The 19,122-nt window shown below is 34.1% G+C and overlaps 1 long non-coding RNA gene across 1 annotated transcript in view; it reads right to left on the bottom strand.

Annotated features, from left to right (window-relative positions):
• The window catches only part of LOC122801249, a 519,501-nt gene that overhangs the window by 393,162 nt on the left and 107,217 nt on the right, over window positions 1-19,122 (bottom strand). The window lies entirely within an intron of this gene.

The raw sequence follows: 19,122 nt of genomic DNA, 5'->3' as shown, positions 1-19,122 counted from the left end.
TCCTGAGAGAAAGCAGCTATTTATATTCATTAGAATACTGTTCCCTTAAGAAGCACAGTGTTGCTGAACATGGATCTTATGAAAGCTGTAGTTACACGTTTTCATGCCACTGTTAACATAGCTCTGTAGTAAATGTCTCTACAGTTAACCTCTGCCTCTGTCTCACCATTAAATTTATAGTCTGAAGGGCATTTATCTCATAGCAGTCACCACAAAATCTGCTTGCATTAAAAATATTATGGGAATAATTAGAATGTATAACTAAGTATTACATATATATTTTACTAACATGAGTCCTGTAGATATACATGTTAAAATGAAATACCTACAACAACATAAATGTACCCTTCTCTCACCCCCAAAGGGCCCACATCAGCACTTGTTTGGAGTTATGCTCCTTGGGGGGCTTCATCATATTCACCATTCAGCATTTTGACTTTTCACCATTTTTTATTCGGTATTATGGTTTCAGTATATCTATTTTCAACACAGGGTCAGCTACCCACACACACACACACATATATAAATATATATATATATATATATATATATATATATAGAGAGAGAGAGAGAGGTATAAGATTTCTCTGTCTCTCTTCTCCCTCTCTCTCTCTCTCTCTCTCTCTCTCTCTCCCTCTCTCTAAAATGAGGATTTGGGAAATTTTCTGGTTGAAGTTTGAGTGGAATTATGTCTGTGAAATGTTGAAACTGAATCAAATAGTGGAGCAGTGGGTCAGAGGTGGCATAATGTTTAAGGTCTTTACCTCACTGCTACAAGTCAGAGGGTTTGATTCTGACCTCTGGTTGTTAGCTAGGCTTTTAATAGTCTGCAGACTACTATCCTTGTATTTATCTATGAGCACTGGGATATAGGAACTCCTGTCAATTTGTGAAATGAGGAGCAGGTTACAAAAATTGCTGTACCAACATTAGTTTAGTTGAAGGCTCCACACCAGACAGCCATGGAAATATAATTAGAAGTGTAGTGTACACTGAAGGCCTCAAAGGATGTGTTTTTGCATTTTTTGTGGTGAACAACTAGTGATATAAAGGGAGAAAGAAAGCATTGAAGCAGTGGTATTTTTAATTTCATTACACATTGCTGAAGCTTGGTATTTAATTGCTGTGCTTAGTATTTATTTATTGACTGATGGTGCCGTATACTTGCTGTTGCATTAGTTAAATTTTGCTTGCAACTGCAAATATGAGGAAATCAAAGATGACAGACTGTTTTACATTTCCTTTCTCTCTTCCTTTACTGTATGGCTGACTGAGTAATAAATATTTTGGTTTACCATTGTGGTTTTGGAAATAATTTCACTTTTGAGTTTGTGTTTCTGTATAGGCACTGGTCAAAGTTTAGTATTTTTGCTCCACTTAAATAACCATTAAACCAAGTATCACCAAACCCCCCACAAAATCGAGTTCTGACATAAAGGGAAGGACAGAAAAATGTAACAATTTTCTGCTCCCCCCACACCCAAGAACTGAAACATAAAGCTTCTATGCCTGGAAGAGCGAGCTTTACATTGATAATGGCTAAGAATAATACAACGATTTAAAGATTAAAAAGGATAAAAATGACTTGCAAGTAAATTGAGCAATTTTTTTATCTTCATTTGAAAATGTTCCTTAACAAAATGGATAACAATAAATATACACAGCAATTAATATTTTCATCTACATTGCTAGCCATTCATTTCTCCAAAGTCAGCTGCTTCTTGCCACAGCTATAAAAATAGTGCACTGAAAAACAATACAAAAGTGAAATTATGTTTACAAACATGGCAATACATTTACATGTTCTGTGGTTCTATTTAAAATAAAAATAAAAATAATCATGTACCAGGAATACAGAGAACAGTCATATCTGATTTCAAGAAAGTGAACTAGCTCTGCAAATAATAGTAAACAACAAAATTCTGAGAGAATAAACTCTACTCCAAGAACTGCAAATGTGGCCTCCCTAACAGGCTTTGATTTTATCAAATAAATTATGTAATCATAGAAAGACATGCCCAAATTGATTGAACTAGGTGTCCTTGAATAACATTCATTAAAATAAAGAAGACAGATCAGTTCATCAGTGTAGGAACTACAGGGCATAAAATAACCCTACGTATCTGGCAATCAAAGCTTACAATTGTTCTTTATTATAATTTTCTGTACCTTCAGATGCATTCTCCTGACTGCTAAGGAACAAAAACTTGTTTTCCCTAAATAATCATACATGAGTCATACACCATTTACAAAACAAAAACAGGTGCAGTGAAAAGGTTGTATTGCATTTGCCCAGGTCTCACAGGTACATGCTCATTTTTCCAAGTCAGCTCACATAGACTGCTGCTTGAAGAGCTGTTCTTCTTTAACCAATCTAGTTGGTACAATAGCCATTGGGAATGAGTCACAGTTTTATGGTTAACAATCTTGTTCTAGGATTAGGGACAAGTATCAAGTGGGAGATTTAAAGATAGATTAGAGAGTGACATTTGGGATTAAGTTTAGAGAGCAACTGGAAGTTTTAGGTTTGGGGAAGGTGATTTAAAATTATTGCTATGGAGCAACTGAGAGCTTGAGGTTTAGGGATCATACCTCTCAACTGTCTAGAGTTTTGCAGAACTAAGTGATTTTTTTTACTCAGATTTTGATCTGTTCCTCATAAAAATGTGTGGTTTTCTGGCAAATCATTGAGAACTGAAGTCATGAAATAATTATATACATTTGAATTTAAGACTTCATATTCTTCAGAAAATGCATGCTAATGCAAAACTTTTTAGTATGGCAAATTTCTAAGTCAATTAGAGCAACATTTAAATTTTGTCCTGGATTTTGAGCCTTTGTCTTCACATTATTTTTGTCTTTATCCATATTTATTGTGCTTAGAACTTGAGTGGTATGTTAGGGAGTGAAGTTTGGGCTTAAGGATAGAGAGTGAATAGAAGTTTTAAATTTAGGGAACAGGGATTAGATTTAGGGTTAGGGACTTAGTGGGTCATTTTGGGATTGAAAATGATTGCAGCTTCTATGGTTATTGCTAGGGCTATGTGCAAGTACATTAGCATAACAGGACTATACTGCTTGGAGAGTGGGTAGTTGTGATCACAAGCATGTTGCATTGAACAGGTGAGTCATGAGAATGCATCATGCAAGTAGATGCAATAAACTGTAGTCATATTTGATAGTCACCTATAATTGTCTTTAAAGTCACAGGTATAAGGTATCTTTCTTTACCTTTAATTAGTGGTTGAAAGGTCAGAACACATGGTCCTACCAGATTTTTCCCCAAAATTCTGAACATAGTAATGCTTCTTTACTTTAACTATACAGTTTTGCTACCTTGATCCATCTGAACTGTGTCATTTAAATCTCACAAATAGTATTTTCACAGCAGAGCATCAGTCAAATGATTTCTAAACTTCAAGAGCAGCATTTCTGATGTTGTATAACCCAGATAATTGTTCATCTTGTACAACTAGACATATTGACCCCATCGGATGATCTGCAGCAGGATGAAGTTATAAATTTTTCTATAAAACATGTCACATTATTTTATGAGTTTTCTGCCATCATATATTTATTTTGGGTACTATCAAAAAGTGAAATAAAATTTCAGTTTTGTTCATAATCATGCGAACATCTTGAGTTTACTGTTCACATTTTTCAAGTCATGGGGAAAACATGCTCAGTAAAATATCTTTAATTGTATTGTTTGAATTTGGAGGAAGCCATTCACCTTTCATTCTGATATTTTAGTGTACATATTTTGCCATTACTTAAGTTATACCAGCAGTTCAAATATTATGATATGCTATTAGACTTGACCAGATATTTGTGATACAAATCCTCATTAATTTAAAATACATTCTTGGCTCCTTTCTTCTAATAAACTTATTCTGTTCCTCCTCCCATAAAAAGGCAAATATTTAATAAATTGCTAAGTCACAGCTGAACCTTGAAATAAACCAGTACAGAATAGAGTATGCTGTCATTTCTTCATCTGTAACGCTCACAAGATATTTGAAATGTTTTTAAATCCTTCCAACTATCTTCTAAATTTGAATACATTGGTATTTTAATAAATGTAGAGAGGCCAAATTTTCAGAGACTGTAAATTCCTGAAATGCCTAAAACTCTATTTACTAATTTATTTGTCTAATCACTTTATCAGCTAGAAACCTACCTAAAATGTCTTATCAAAACAAAAAATCATTTAATCCTATGTTAGTAATTTTTACTTCTTTCAATGATTCTAGTACTAAAGCAATGATGAGTAAAAAATTCCAGTTATGAATATTAACAAAAAAGCACTCACTGTGCCATAACACATAATTTTGCATCTGGGAGTTTCACATATACCTATTGCTACCTATTGCTAAAAGAATGGCAATCTATTCTCTAGTATTTTTGGTGTGTAACTCCTTTGCTTAGCATTATTATTAGATGCATGTTCCAGAGGAATCAATTAATTGGCAATATGAAATAATTATTTAGGTAACAGCATCATTTCCGTCAAATTTGTTTTCCTCATTATGGAAAATGTATTATACCTTAACTAGTTCTTGAATACTGTTTGATCATGTAACTCCTATGTCTATGTCTTTATTGTACCAGCATCTTCAATATTTCAGATTTTCTACAGAAAACATAACATTAAGCTGCCATTATCCTTTATACGCAACAGTTTAGACATTTGCTTACTCAGTAACCAATTATATCTTTGATCTCATTTGCTGTATCATAAATAGATATAAATACATTCTCAGTTGTTTACATAAAAATGTCAGTATAAGCATATAACTCCCATAAGGTCAATCTTCTTTTACTTTCTCTTATTGAATACTAATAATGTTTCTTTTTAGTATTTGTTTACTATGTATTAATTGGTTTCTATACTGATAACCAATGCTGATTTGCAATTAGTGACATCATTTTATTATCAAAGTGTTTAGCAAAGCTTTTGTATATAATTTAACACATTTTTCTTTTGTATAGCCCTTGCAAATTATTTTAGGTAGTTTCTGATCTTTAACCAGTGTGCATTGGTGAATGGTGATAAATATTAAAAGTCGTATGTCTGAAAGTTCTGTAACTGCCTTATAAAATTCTTATGGGATTAGACCTGGATGAAGCAATATATTTTATTGTAGTCTGTGAGTAGTGTTCAATACCAGGTATTTTATAAATAGTATTCATTCCTTTTGTGTATGTTCTTTCTAAAACAACTGGATTCTATGGCTATGTTATTTTAACATTCCTGCAATTAACTATGCATATAAAACTCACAAAAGTAACCTTAATGTTTTATATTATAGGCATTACATAGTGCTAATCTGATTATTGTGAATACCTTAATCTTTTTGTAGATTAGCATTGAAAGAGACATACTTTCATTATTTCTTAACTGCTTTACCCCTGTTTTGCTAATTTATAACCTAACAAATGTTCTTCCAGAGCAAAGCAACCAGTCCAACCCTCAAATCACTCAAACATTAAAAAAAAAGTGTTTAATGTCTCACTGAGTTGGGAGTTTTTGCTCTCTATTCCCCTTATTTCTATATACAATATTCCATGGTTGCACAATCACTAAGAAAATATAAACTTGTTAAACAATGAAATTGCTGTTGGTGTACAATTATAAACTGCACTAGTCTTGATTACCATTTGGGTTGTTAAACTCAACAATTTGTTAACCTCATCAAATTTCAGTTTGATGAGAAGTAGGAAATACAGTCCAGTGGTGTTTCTTCACGATACCACTTACATTCAACAAAACCAAACCTCTTATAATAGCTTGTCAATCATTGTGTCAACTTAGTTGCTTACATGAATATAATTTTGAGATGTGTATTTAAAGTAGAACTGCATTTAAAAATTGTTAGTGGAAAATTTTATTTTAGAAAAAAGCATTTTACAGGAAGAAGCCACTCCAGTCTATGTTGCTGCTTTACTTTCAATACTCTCTTTACTGCATTCAGTTCAAGGTCACTGCTATTCAGAAAAAGAGCCATTAGTTGCAACATAAAAGACCATCTTGTTCTGAGATGTAGCACCCTTGGAATATACTATACTGCTCTGTGCTCCAGCATACATACATTACTACAATGAGTTGTTGTTGTGTCTTTTGGCTTATCCCGGTTAGGGGTCACCACAGTGGAACTCTGGTTGGCTAATGTTTGGTAGTGGATTTTTACGTGAGTACTGAAGTAAAAAACATAGACAAACAATATCCAAGCTAAAATGTTTACTTTTGAACATATGAAGAAAATATATTTTCCAGCCTCACAACACTTAATTCAGCAGTTTGTATCCAAGATGAGGTATCTTCTGTGTGAAGTCTGCATGTCCTGCTTGCGGAATGTTACTGTATGCTTTGCTTTACCCAAAATGTTGTGTGGAGATTTGGAAAGTATCTAAAATTTCTGTAGGTGTAAGTGTGTGTGTGTGTGTGTGTGTGTGTGTGTGTGTGTGTGTGTGTGTGTGTGTGTGTGTGTGTGTGCTTGTGTCTGTGCATGTGTATGTGGAATATAATTCAGTATGTGTAAGCATTCAATGACAGACTAATAATAAATGCAGGAAATATTTTCTGCCTTGTGCTCATGAGTTACTAGGACAGGAAAAGGATGCCTTATGACCCTGCATATAATGAAGTGGGTATAAGAGAATGAATGAATGAACAAAGGAGTGATTTTAAATTTTGATTTATATATTGTAATTCTAATTTTTTTTCAGTTTATCATAATATTTCATAAATAAAATATCCAAAAGCACAACCAACAAGTAGAGGAATATACCAGCAAAGTAAAAGTAAAACGCTAATGTCAAAAAAGTGTATGCTGGTATTCAATGGCCAAGTATCAACCACTTGTTATCTTAAAACATTCATGAAAGAAATCCACCACACTCCCCAAACGCTGAAAACCTGGAAAACTTAAACCTCTCAGCTTAAACCAGCAACATCGCAACGAAGGCAATATTTTTCAACTGTTGTCTTGTTGATTAAATTGTTCTGTTAGAATTTTCATAGCATTTTGTAAATACAGCTATTTGCAGAACAATAATGGTTTAAAAAGCTACACTTTTGTAATCAATCATCATACTCTGATCTGAATTTTCTCACCAGTAAAAATGAATGTGATTTTGAATAACCTTGAGAAATTCTGTTTTTTTTTTTAAATGTTCTAGTCTTATTCAAGGAATATATTCATTCAGCACTTTCAGTTTTTTTGTCAGTACTGACCTGCTGTCTGATTAATATCTATACATTTTAGGTCCTTTCTCACTTTGTGTGACACTATTTTTAATATTGCATTTTATTAATCTGGTATTAGCTTTGGAAAATGCCATATTTTTAGACCAATATGAATGATTTTATGAATGATTTTATGTGATTCTGCAGAGATAATTTAGTTTCCACATGGAAGCAATTTTATGGAAATCCATAAAATGTGCTAATTTTAGAATATTTCTTATACTATAATGCACTTCTGAACTTTTCTTATCCTAATGATGCAATATCATTAGAAAAAGATAAACATAATGCAGTTTTGAAATGAATTTGTCATGACTAGCAAATGGACATATAAAGATGCAGCCACCAATCTCTGCTTTAAATGGGCAGCTAATGTCATTTTTGATGACTTTATAAATGTATTCCAAGTATAATGTCTTTAGAAATACATAACTTTATGGACAGAAATTGGGGAAAAAAATTGATAAGACAAATTATAGCAACAGAGGATAAAACAAACAATGCTGGGGTTGCCATAATAATTAAAAGCAATTTCAAAACAAGATACTTGAGACTAAGGCAGACAAAGAGGGAAGATGGTGTTATGTAACTTTTACCAACCCAGGATTACCAAAACCTATAATGGTGCTTAATCTATATGCACCCTGTAACAACCAACATCACTTTTTTATGTCACTTTACCCAATTCAAAACTATGTTAAAGTTTGGTACCTAATAAATGGGGGTGACTGGAACACATATCAAAATCCAGAAAAGGACAAATCTAACCCAATTAAAACACATAATAAACAAGCTACATTAGCTCTAAATGAACTTAAACAAGACTTTAAACTATATGACCCTTTTAAATATGGGAATAACGAGAATAAGTCCAGGAAATTCACATTCTACTCGCAGTACCACAAAACGTGGTCAAGAATAGACTTCTTTTTAATCTCAGACATACTCATTAACATGGATCCAACAACACTTATACACACTAGATTTTTCTCGGATCATTCCAAAGTCACATTGTTTATCAACTGGGGCAAAAATCTGTCCTTAGCTAATAGAGGTCATAACTGGTCATTGAATCCTAACCTGCTCATCAAAACAGATGTAATAAAAGAAGTTGAAGAAATATTAAAGACAACCCTTGCAAATATCTCCAGATCCCAAGTTCCAATAGACATAGAATGGGCTGCAGCCAAATCACAAATCAGAGGAACATTCATCAAAAAAGCAGCATATTATAAAAAAATACAAGTAAAAGAAGAGTATACATTGAAAGGGAAAATAGAACAAATGGAAAGAAAACTACTAAATAACCCTAATAACCAAACTGAAGTTGATCTCCTAAAACTACAGAGACCTCTATATGTTAGAAACCAGACATCTGTCATTTTATGAGGTAAGAATGTTAGCTAATTATGCAGAGGAAGCCCCAATACCATCCAGAGCCTTGGCCAGAATCATCTCTCAACACAAAATCACCTCAAATATATCAGAAATAAATTACAAGGACAAAAACTACACAAGAAATGAAGAAATTATCAAAGTATTCGAACAAATATATTTTCAAATCTATGGAGAACAAACATTTCAAACCTCTAAGGAAAATAGAGAGAGTTTTCTCCAAAAACTAAAATTCCCTACACTAGATCTAGATCAACAAAAAAAAAAAAAAACTAATGGAACCTATTTCTATCAATGTGATAAGCACAACAATTAAACATTTAAAGTCACATAAGGCTCCAGGACCAGACAGACTTACGTCAGAATTGTATAAAACTTTCACTCCCCAATTGCTAAACTACTATACTATGTGCTGAACTATATAATAAATAACATAAATGATATTCACTTCAATGCCTCCAAAACTATTTTCATATTAAAAGAACATGCAGACCCCAAAAACCCAGATAGTTATAGACCCATCTCCCTTTTAAATATAGATGCAAATATCCTGACCTCAATACTCGCAAATAGATTAAAAAAAACTGATAGAGAAAATCATTTCTCCAGAGCAATCTGGGTTCACACCACAAAGACAGACCAGCAACAACACTCTAACATTGGATGCCTTAATATCTTTTGCAAATCAGAGTAATATTAATATCTATGCAATGGTAGTAGATGCCCATAAGGCATTTGACAGGGTCAACCTAGAATTTTTACTTCAAACATTACCTTATTTTGACATACCTATCAATTTCATTCAGATCATCCAAATTCTCTATAGCAATCCATACACATCCCTATACATATATATATATATATATATATATATATATATATATATATATATATATATATGGTTCCCATTCAGAAGCCTGAAACATCATAAGCCTGAAAATCAAAATCCTGAAACCAAAAGCCTGAAAATTCAGAATCCTGAAAACTCAAAATCCTGAAAGCCCAAAATCCTGAAAGCCCAAAATCCTTAAACTCAAAATCCTGAAAACACAAAATAGACATACTGATGTCATTGTGGCTTTGCTATTGTTATCCCTGTGGTGTTAGGTCATGCGTTGGGGTCAGGTAAGTGTGCAGTTGGTTTTATGTTAGGGTTAGGGGCGGTTTAAGTGAGTTAGGGTTAGGGCGTGGGTCAGGTGAGTGTGCGATAGTGACGGACCTTAGGGTTAGGGTTAGGGTCAGGGTCAGTTGGTAGATATTAGTGTCTTTATAGTGACATATTAGCATTATTTGTGTTTTCAGGATTTTGAGTTTCAGGATTTTGGGCTTTCAGGATTTTGGGCTTTCAGGATTTTGGGCTTTCAGGATTTTGAGTTTTCAGGATTCTGAATTTTCAGGCTTTTGGTTTCAGGATTTTGATTTTCAGGCTTATGATGTTTCAGGCTTCTGAATGGGAACCATATATATATATATATATATATATATATATATATATATATATATATATATATATATATATATATATATATATATAAATAAAACATGGTCAAATAGAATTATGATAAAAAAATGGAACAAGACAAGGATGTCCATTATCACCCTTTCTATTCAACCTATACCTAAAACCCCTGTTCCTTTATATTAAACAAAACACACACCATAACCCTCCCTCAACACACAATTTCAAAGTATATCTCACCGCCTTCGCAGATGAGCTGAACATATACTTCACTACACCAAACTCAAACATAACCAAAATAATAACTGCAACTGAACAATTTTCTATCAAGTCTAACTACAAATTAAACTGCAATAAAACTAATATATTCCCTTTAAGGCTGCCCAAACTTATCTCATTAATACCACTAATAAATACAATAAAAAATTAAAGAAGAAACAAAATATCTGGGAATTACTTTCTTCCAGAGCAACAAGGAATTCTACCAGCATAACATAACTCTTAAATGGCAAAGCATAATGCAAGACTGTAAAAGGTGAAATAACCTTAAACTACCATTTCTGGCCAAAGTATCAATAATCAAAATGAACATTTTACATAGACTAACATATATATTCATGACATCACAGATAACTATACATAATAAAATTTTCAAACAAATTCATACCTTCCTAGCAAAATTCATATGGGAACTCAAAAAACAGAATATCGTATCAGAAACTAACACTTCCCAACAGCAAAGGGGATCTGCATTTGCCAGATTTTAAAACATATTACTCTATTATCAACACTAACAGAATACTGAGAATAGCACAACATAACCCAACAATGAAAACTTGGTCACCTCCTTGGGTGACAATATTCTATAGGTACATTAAAGCATTAGGCAACAATCCCAAAGTGCTTCCCTTTTTAAACAAAAAAGATTTACAAACCTATAACATTATAGATCCCTTAAATCATTCCATAAATATAACACAAAAACTCTTTCATACCTTAAACCTTGGGCAAACTATGGTAACACTTCAGCCCTATCATAAAAATCCAAATCTAAAAATAAATAACAAGATGCTAGACCTTGACTCTTTTCCTCGATTAAAGGTCAAAATAATCCAAGGTATTTACCCATACCTTAACTGTACAATCCAAGAAATGAGAAGTAACCTGAATCTACTCAAACCATATATAATAACTCTAAGACAAATCAAGGAGTTGTGTTCCAGCTACCGCCAAAACTTTACTATACTTAACAGTGACATGGAAAACTTTGGAATACTATTCTTATAACAAGGAAAGCAACATCTAACTCATATAAAATGATAGGTGAAATCAAATTTCAGAAGGACCTCCTTTTCTCTAACTATTGGAGAAAAGTAAAACCATTCATAGACGACCAGCAAATAAGTCATGCAATCAATCTAACACTGAAAAATATACCCCTTAAAAAATGATCATACACGCAGCTCATGATAAATAATAATGCATATTTCACAACCGCAATACTCCACAAATTCAATGCATCCAAATCACCATACTGTCCACACTTTAAGGACCAGGTTGCAGACCTAATGCATATATTTTGGAGTTGCAAATGTGTGTGCAAACTCTGGAATTCCCTCATGATACAACTGCAAAAAAATGTGATATCAAACATCAACATTAACATGGAAATTTACCCTTCTACATATTCACCCATCTAACATATCAGGAAAACAAGCAAATATACTTATAATAATGTTCTTACTAATGAAGCTATACATAGCTCTCAAATGGTTAGACCCTACAAATATATCTTGGGAGGGATTAAAAAAATAGCTATAAAACATCTTTTAGCCCATAAAATAGTAATGGATAAAAGAAACAAAAATATGAAAGCCCAAGAAATTTGGGAACAAACCTTTAGCATCATATTAGCATAAAACATCATACATACTACATAGTAACAAGGTACAAAGGAACCCAGAAATATACACACGATTACACAGTCAAACCATGGACTAGAAATCCTTAATGTATGTGCTGTTTTTCATAACAATGGAAATGAATAAGAAAGCATCTTTGTATATAATATAAATAGATATGTTTTATGACCTACATGTTACTATATTGCCTACAATGTATAACACTCACTGATGGTCATGCTGTAAGAATGGAAAATTATTGTGATTTATATAAATGAAGAAATGAAAATAAAAAGTATTGAAAAAAAAGAAATACATAACTTTATATATTATAGACTCTTATAATTTTTCCTCAAATTAATTTTTTTGAACACATGTATACTTTAGTTTTTCATGTAAAGCAGAGAAGTTGCTATCTTAAATATATTTAACTTTGATAAGTATTCAAATAAATGATCATATTCCATTCTGAAAATGAATCAGCTTAAAATATATTTAATTTTGGATTTGTCTACCATAAACGTCCTTATTTATACGTAGGCAGCCTTCCTGATTTCTGTACACTTGCAAAGTGGGCAAGCTTTGTTGAAGCAAAAGAAAGATAGAAAAGATGCGAAAAATGGAAAAATGCTTAATTCCACTTTTCAAAGATTAACATGTCATTATAAAAATACAGAGTTGTATAGGATGGAAAAATGCACACATCTCTTTTAGCCTCACAATACTTATCTCAGCAGCTTGCTTCTTTTGTTGCATTACATTCAAAGGAAGGACAGATCACAAAAATGTGTACTGATCGAATATGCTACCCAATTTTATTTTCCAATCTTGAGAATTTCCAAATTAAAACAAAATATTGTTAAACTCGATCAAGACTAGAAAATCTAAATATATTACCAGATGTGCAATTCAGAGTTGGAGCAAATTCATTTCTTTTATATTTACAGTGTAAGTGAACATTTTGATGAAATTGCTCATCTACATTTAAGAATAAAGGTTGTTTGTTTGGTCTGACTCCAAGTTGTTTTGAGAACTTATTTAGAGTTGCTATTGGTATATCTGAATTCAGGCCTTGGTGTAGGCAATAATGAATCTGTCTCCTGATGTTTTATTGTAATTCTTAATTTAAATTCTTAAATAATAAATTTATCTACATGCTTATTTTATATGATTAGCTATAATTTCATTGTTGTGATATCACCCACCATCAAAATTAATGAATGTATTTGTTCTGAGAATGTAGTGCTAGCAGTTATGTGGCTTATCTTGGCATGAAATGTCATGGTTCTTCCTTGTTTATGAGCATACACAATCTTAGTGTCTATGTCTTCATAAGCACAGTTAAAACAAGTTAGTACTAGTTGCAAATGTTACCTCATTAGTTTGCTATATGACAGGAGTATATATCAGATCATTTGTTTATTTGATTTTCAAGATTATGTCTTCTTTTAATTGTATGTTTATCGCATTCTTTGTTTGGAAATAAGGCAGCATGATTTCTTGGTCCCTTTAAACTGATGGCAGGATAAACACTCGACTTACATAATATGACACCATTTTTGCATAAACACTTACCCTTTTTCAGTACTGCCCTCACTCAGTGTTCCCCAATGCATTTATTTTATTTCCAAATTTTTTGAAAGCAGTTTAATCTCCTTTATTTTTTGCATAATTTTCATTTTGAAAACAGGAAACAGTTTCACAGGAAATGTGTCCCTTATAGTACCCATAGTCTACTTTTATTCACAGATTCATAGATTGTTACTAGACTAATAAGCCAAGTGACCTTTCTAAGCATATACAAGATTTTGTGAAAGAATAATGATGTCCTGTATCCAAGTAGAACATTTAGGACCAGGCATTTATAAGCTACCTCTCTCCATAAGGAACATGGGTGCAAGGCCACGGTGTAAATTTCCTATTCCCCATCCACTGGTCTAGGCTGCATTTAACCTGGGAAATAGATGAACTCAGCTTCAAATGGATGGGAAGTCTGTTCCATAGGAGGAGCAATCTGTGAGATACATATCTCTTTCCAGCATGTTCTAAGTCACACACAAAATTCAGGTCCTTAGACTTTGTATTTCTGGTACTGTTTGACTTACGAATATGTAGAAGATTAATAAGTGTGGGGGTTGCAGATGAGTTGTAAACCAGGCATAGATCGCTCCTCATCAATCTATAGGAGACTGACTAGATGGAAAAGACTTTATGATGCTCTACATAAGGTGGGTTTGTCACACCTTGTATTCTTTTTGTAAGGAACCTCTAAGATCACTATAGTTGCTGCATATGCATGGTCAGATATATACCAAATGAAAGCAAGGGGCTGGACCCAAAGCAACTCTTCACAGTATATCCAATGAAAACCGCCAACAATTTAAAATCCAAACACTACAATGGGGTAAAAACAATAAAAATTTAGCGCTTTCATTTAAAATAATGTTAAGCGTCATCAGACATAGTATTAAGCACATCTCATCTTTAAATACCACCTATTTACATTTGATTGATTGTGCTCCCACTTACTATACCACCACAAAGCCTTATTTAAAGTTGCAGTGTTACCATTACATATAATAATGTGTTTACTATTTACTACCAAAATTTGTTAGTTTTATAAAATTATGCAACATAAACAAGCCACATATACTGGCTTTAAACAAATTTCCTTATTTCTAATGCCTTTAGCTTTAGCACTGGAGTAATTGAACTATGGTCATTAATACCTGGCCAGCTGTCAGCTTGCAAACACACTTGCCATTTCAACTCTTTTAATTCTAAGTAAACCCCCCCATGCTTTCTTATCATCTACACAAACTTGGTCAATGGCCATGATCTTGAATTGATGTCCTACTTGGTCACTGATATGTTTGGCCAAAGTGTTTAAATTATACTTTCTGATAACATATTCATGGTCATAGATTCTCTGGCAAAACCACTTTTCCATTTTGCCAATGTAAAATACGGAGCATGCATCACAAATAGCAACATATACCAATGCTTTTGATTTAGAATTATATTTCTCTTTTATTTGATATGTTTTATTTCTTACAGTAAAACTGTTTCCTGTCTTTATTTTGTGGCACCAAGTACATGCTCCACATCTAGTCATAGCATACATGTCATTGGAATTGTCTTCCCCTGTATATCTTAATAAAGCCTTGAAATTCATTCCCTTCTGATGCACTATGATAGGTCTTTCAATTACATGGTTCCTAACACTGGGATCTTCTAACAAAATGGACCATTTTTCTCAAATATTCATTTCAAACTTCTACAATCTTATCTATAAGTGATAACCAGGGCTTTAGAGAAGCTCTGGCTATTAACTGGATGAAAATCTTGTGTTTGTTGACCCCAAATGAAGGAATACTATTCCTTTAAGTAGTGTTCATGTTCATACTGGTGTTCTGGTCACTTAGTGTGCCCATACTATTCCTACTATTGAGAGTGGGTCTTAAATGGCCTCTTTCTCTTTTATTTGTTACCTCCTGAACTAGCTCATCAATCAAGTAACTTGGATATGCTCTCTTCAAAAACTTGGAGCATAAGGTGCCACATTCCTCTATAAAAACTTCTTGCCTAGTCACCATATGAGTAGCTCTCACCAATTGTCCTTTAACGACAATCTCTTTTGGTGTTCCGGGTGTGAGCTGCTGCTGTAATGTAGGAAACAGTTGGAATATGTTTCCTTTCTATGTATTGTAGCTAAATATCTCTTATTAATTTTATCTTTGACTAAATGGACATCTAAGTAATCCATATAGTTTAAATTAACCTTCCAAGTAAAGTGCAAAAAAGTGGTCTTACTGTTAATGTATCCTAAAAATTCTTCAAGGGATTCTTCTGAACTTTTCCAAATCAGACTAATATTATCCTGAAACCTATAATATGTTTTAATATAGTTATTAAACTTGGTATTAGATATATAATGTCTTTCCCAATGGGCCATGATGATGCTTTCATATGTTCTTCCACAGGGAGACCCCATGGCAATTCCTCTTTTCCGCAAATACTACTTATTGTTAAAAGAAACAAAGTTATTACTGAGGACTAACTCTAACAATTCCATAATGAGATTCATTTTCTCATGAGGCATTCCCTGTTCTAGTAACATCTCATTTACCCATTCTAGTCCTATTAGTTGGGGAATAACTGTGTACAAATTGCACATGTCAATAGTTACCATTATATCTTTCTGGTCGTATTCAATCCCATTCATGAATTCTAAGAAGGACCATGAATCTCTACAAATTTGACTTTCTTTTTTATCACTTTTTTAAGTTCATAGTCTAGATATTTGGCACATGCTGATGTTATGGAATCCCTTCCATCCACAAGTGGCTGCATAGGGGGATTGTCAATACTTTTGTGGATCTTAGATATTCCAAAGAAAACTGTGACTCTTGGTTTTGTGACATTTAAATAATAATATAAGTTGAGATCTATCATTCTCTCTAAGAAATGTCACTCAACTGAGTGTTAATTTTTCTGTATGCTCCATTTAATTCTTTTAATGAAACGTATTCATAAGTTTCAGTATTCAACATCTCATTCATTTTACTACTGTACATCTGTAAACTCATAACAACCCCTCTGCCTTTATCTGGTTTCATTATTCTAACTTTTTCCCCCTGTAATAGTTTTAAGGAGTCTTGTTCCTGTCTGTTTAAATTCCCATTGTTCTTCTCACCTTCCTTCTGTGAGTGTACACATTTTTAAAATCCATTTAACAAATTTTTTCATAAGTGGTAAACCGGGGGTGGAGGGATGGGTTATAAATGAAGCTAATACTATACCTATTGGTCCCACCATTATACATACCGTCCTTGTGTAATAACAGAAAATTCAATGTTCTTAAATATAATTTTAAATCTATAACAGTGGTGGTAAAATTAGACAACTTAGTGGGAACAAAAGTCATGCCTTTGGCTAATAAATTAACCATATTCCCCCAGATTTAATATTCCTCCATGCAGTACTAGCTTAGTCCTGCACAGAGGCAGCCATTTAGGAGCAGGACGGCAGTGCACCATACATAGTAATGAGGCATGCTGACTGAGCTCCTAATCTTACATGGAGTGTGGAAGAGTGCAGGGGGCATATCTGAGAGCAGAGCTCTCAGAATATACATCAGCCACAATGAAGAACAGCAGAAAGGGGTAAGAAATGAGCGAGATCACTCATAGGTGTCTTCATATCCCCACCAACATCCCCCCTCGTGTACAACAGCAAGTAATTACAAATAAAATGAACAAACCCTGTATTTATTTTTATTTTAAAATCTGATTAAAGCTAACCGTAGGTGCGCGGGGGTGTCCATCGCTTAGCTACGGTTAATGCAGCTTAAATGGCTGAAGAGGATAGCAAGGACGATATATGCAAATGAAGCAACATAGCAATAGCGAAGTGGGCAGAGCATTCGCCTTACGAGCAGGCATTCCCGGTTCGGATCCCACTGCAGCCCATTCCATTTTCCATGGCAAAGCATGTTATGACTAATATTTATGTTGCATAACAAACTAAATAACATATTTTTAAGAACTGGAATACTGCAGTAAATGCACATGTGAGGTGTCAGTGACATAATGAATAAAGCAGTAGTAAGCAGGTTTAAGCACCAATAAGCAATAGTAAACACATTTAAGCACTAGTAGGTGAGCTTAGGCCCGTTAGCGTGGCTGTAAGAAATGTCTGCACTGGTTACGTAATTCTGAAGCTAACTCTCTATAAGCAGATGTAACGGCAGCTTAGCAGTGCTTACCGTCACGCAAACCCACGCAAACCCACTTACGAATGCTCAAATGTGCCTTAATCACTCTGTATCCAATGGCCCTTATTCTTTTCATCAACAAAATAAACAGCCCTTCAGGTCTTGAACCCAGGACCCTATACACCATAGTCACAGCAGTTCACCACCAAGCCATCACAGAAGTACAGAAAAATGAGGTATCAGCAAAAATGTCTTCACCATAGTAAAACCAAACTGAACCTGTGAAAGGAATCAGTATACAGACATATGTGCCTTAACCCACTACATAACAGAAATATGTGAACCGGAGTACAGCAGTAAGGCCAGAAGTCAGGTGTAATTGTAATAGAGTGCTGAAGTCCCCAATAAAACACAAAGACCCCATACAGTGTACGTACATATGAATCATGGATACCAGGCATACATATAAGTTGTAATGAATAATAACTCAATGCCAAAAAGGAATTATAATGCAAAGTCTAATGTAAGCAAAACTAAGCATTGCACAGGCCAGCTTAGGAGGTGTAAGCAATGCGTAGGCCAGCTAACTCAATGTGCCCACTGTTATACCCTCTTAAACCATGCCAACCCTAGGTAAGCATGTTTACCCATAGCCGAGCCTTTTCAAAACTGGCCAATCATGAAAAAGTGCAAGAAATCAACCCTACTTAAACCAAAGAGGTGGGAATACATCTCATAACTGGTTGTAGCTTCCTCTTGCAGGCACAATGGCAGTAAGGGGAGAAGGTGTGCGCTTTTGGGCGTAGGACTGGTGCATCCAGGAGTCCAAAGTCATGGCAGGACTCCTTGTCAAAGACCATGATCAGAGACTGCTGCAGGACCAGTACCAGGGCTCCCTATATAAGTCAGAGGCATGGGACCCTCTCGCCCATGACCTCACCAGTGCCACTGGCATATCCCAAACTGGTGAGCAGTTCAGGCATCCCTATGTCAACCTGAAGCTGTGTAAAGGGGACCTCTTGGAGCAGTGGATCCAAGAGGCTAGAGGGGATGTTCCAGTTGTGTGTAAGTATCACCCCACTATGTGTGTAATAATTGCCAGCTCAGGCATATCATGGTTAGGTATGGCTAAATATTCCTCTTATGTCCTCCACAGCTGCAATGGAGTGGGCCACGAACAAGGAGGCCCACGTCAGTTGCCTGGTGAGGTTGTGATGCGAGGCAGGTCAGTAATACTCATGCATATACTGTCATAGGAAATAAAACTATAAGTAGTAGTAAATTAATTGCCTGTATAAAACCCATATTGTTCAAGGCAAGTACTGCATACACTAGAGAATATGGCAGGAAGAGTCTCATATCATTTGTATGTCAATAAAAGTGTAATAGCCTAACAATAAAG

The sequence above is a fragment of the Protopterus annectens genome, chromosome 1.part0 (assembly GCF_019279795.1).
Source record: "Protopterus annectens isolate FY-2018-M chromosome 1.part0, PAN1.0, whole genome shotgun sequence".
Taxonomy (NCBI): Eukaryota; Metazoa; Chordata; order Ceratodontiformes; family Protopteridae; genus Protopterus; species Protopterus annectens.
Note: the sequence above shows the minus strand (reverse complement) of the source record. Positions and strands in the feature narration are given on the sequence as shown.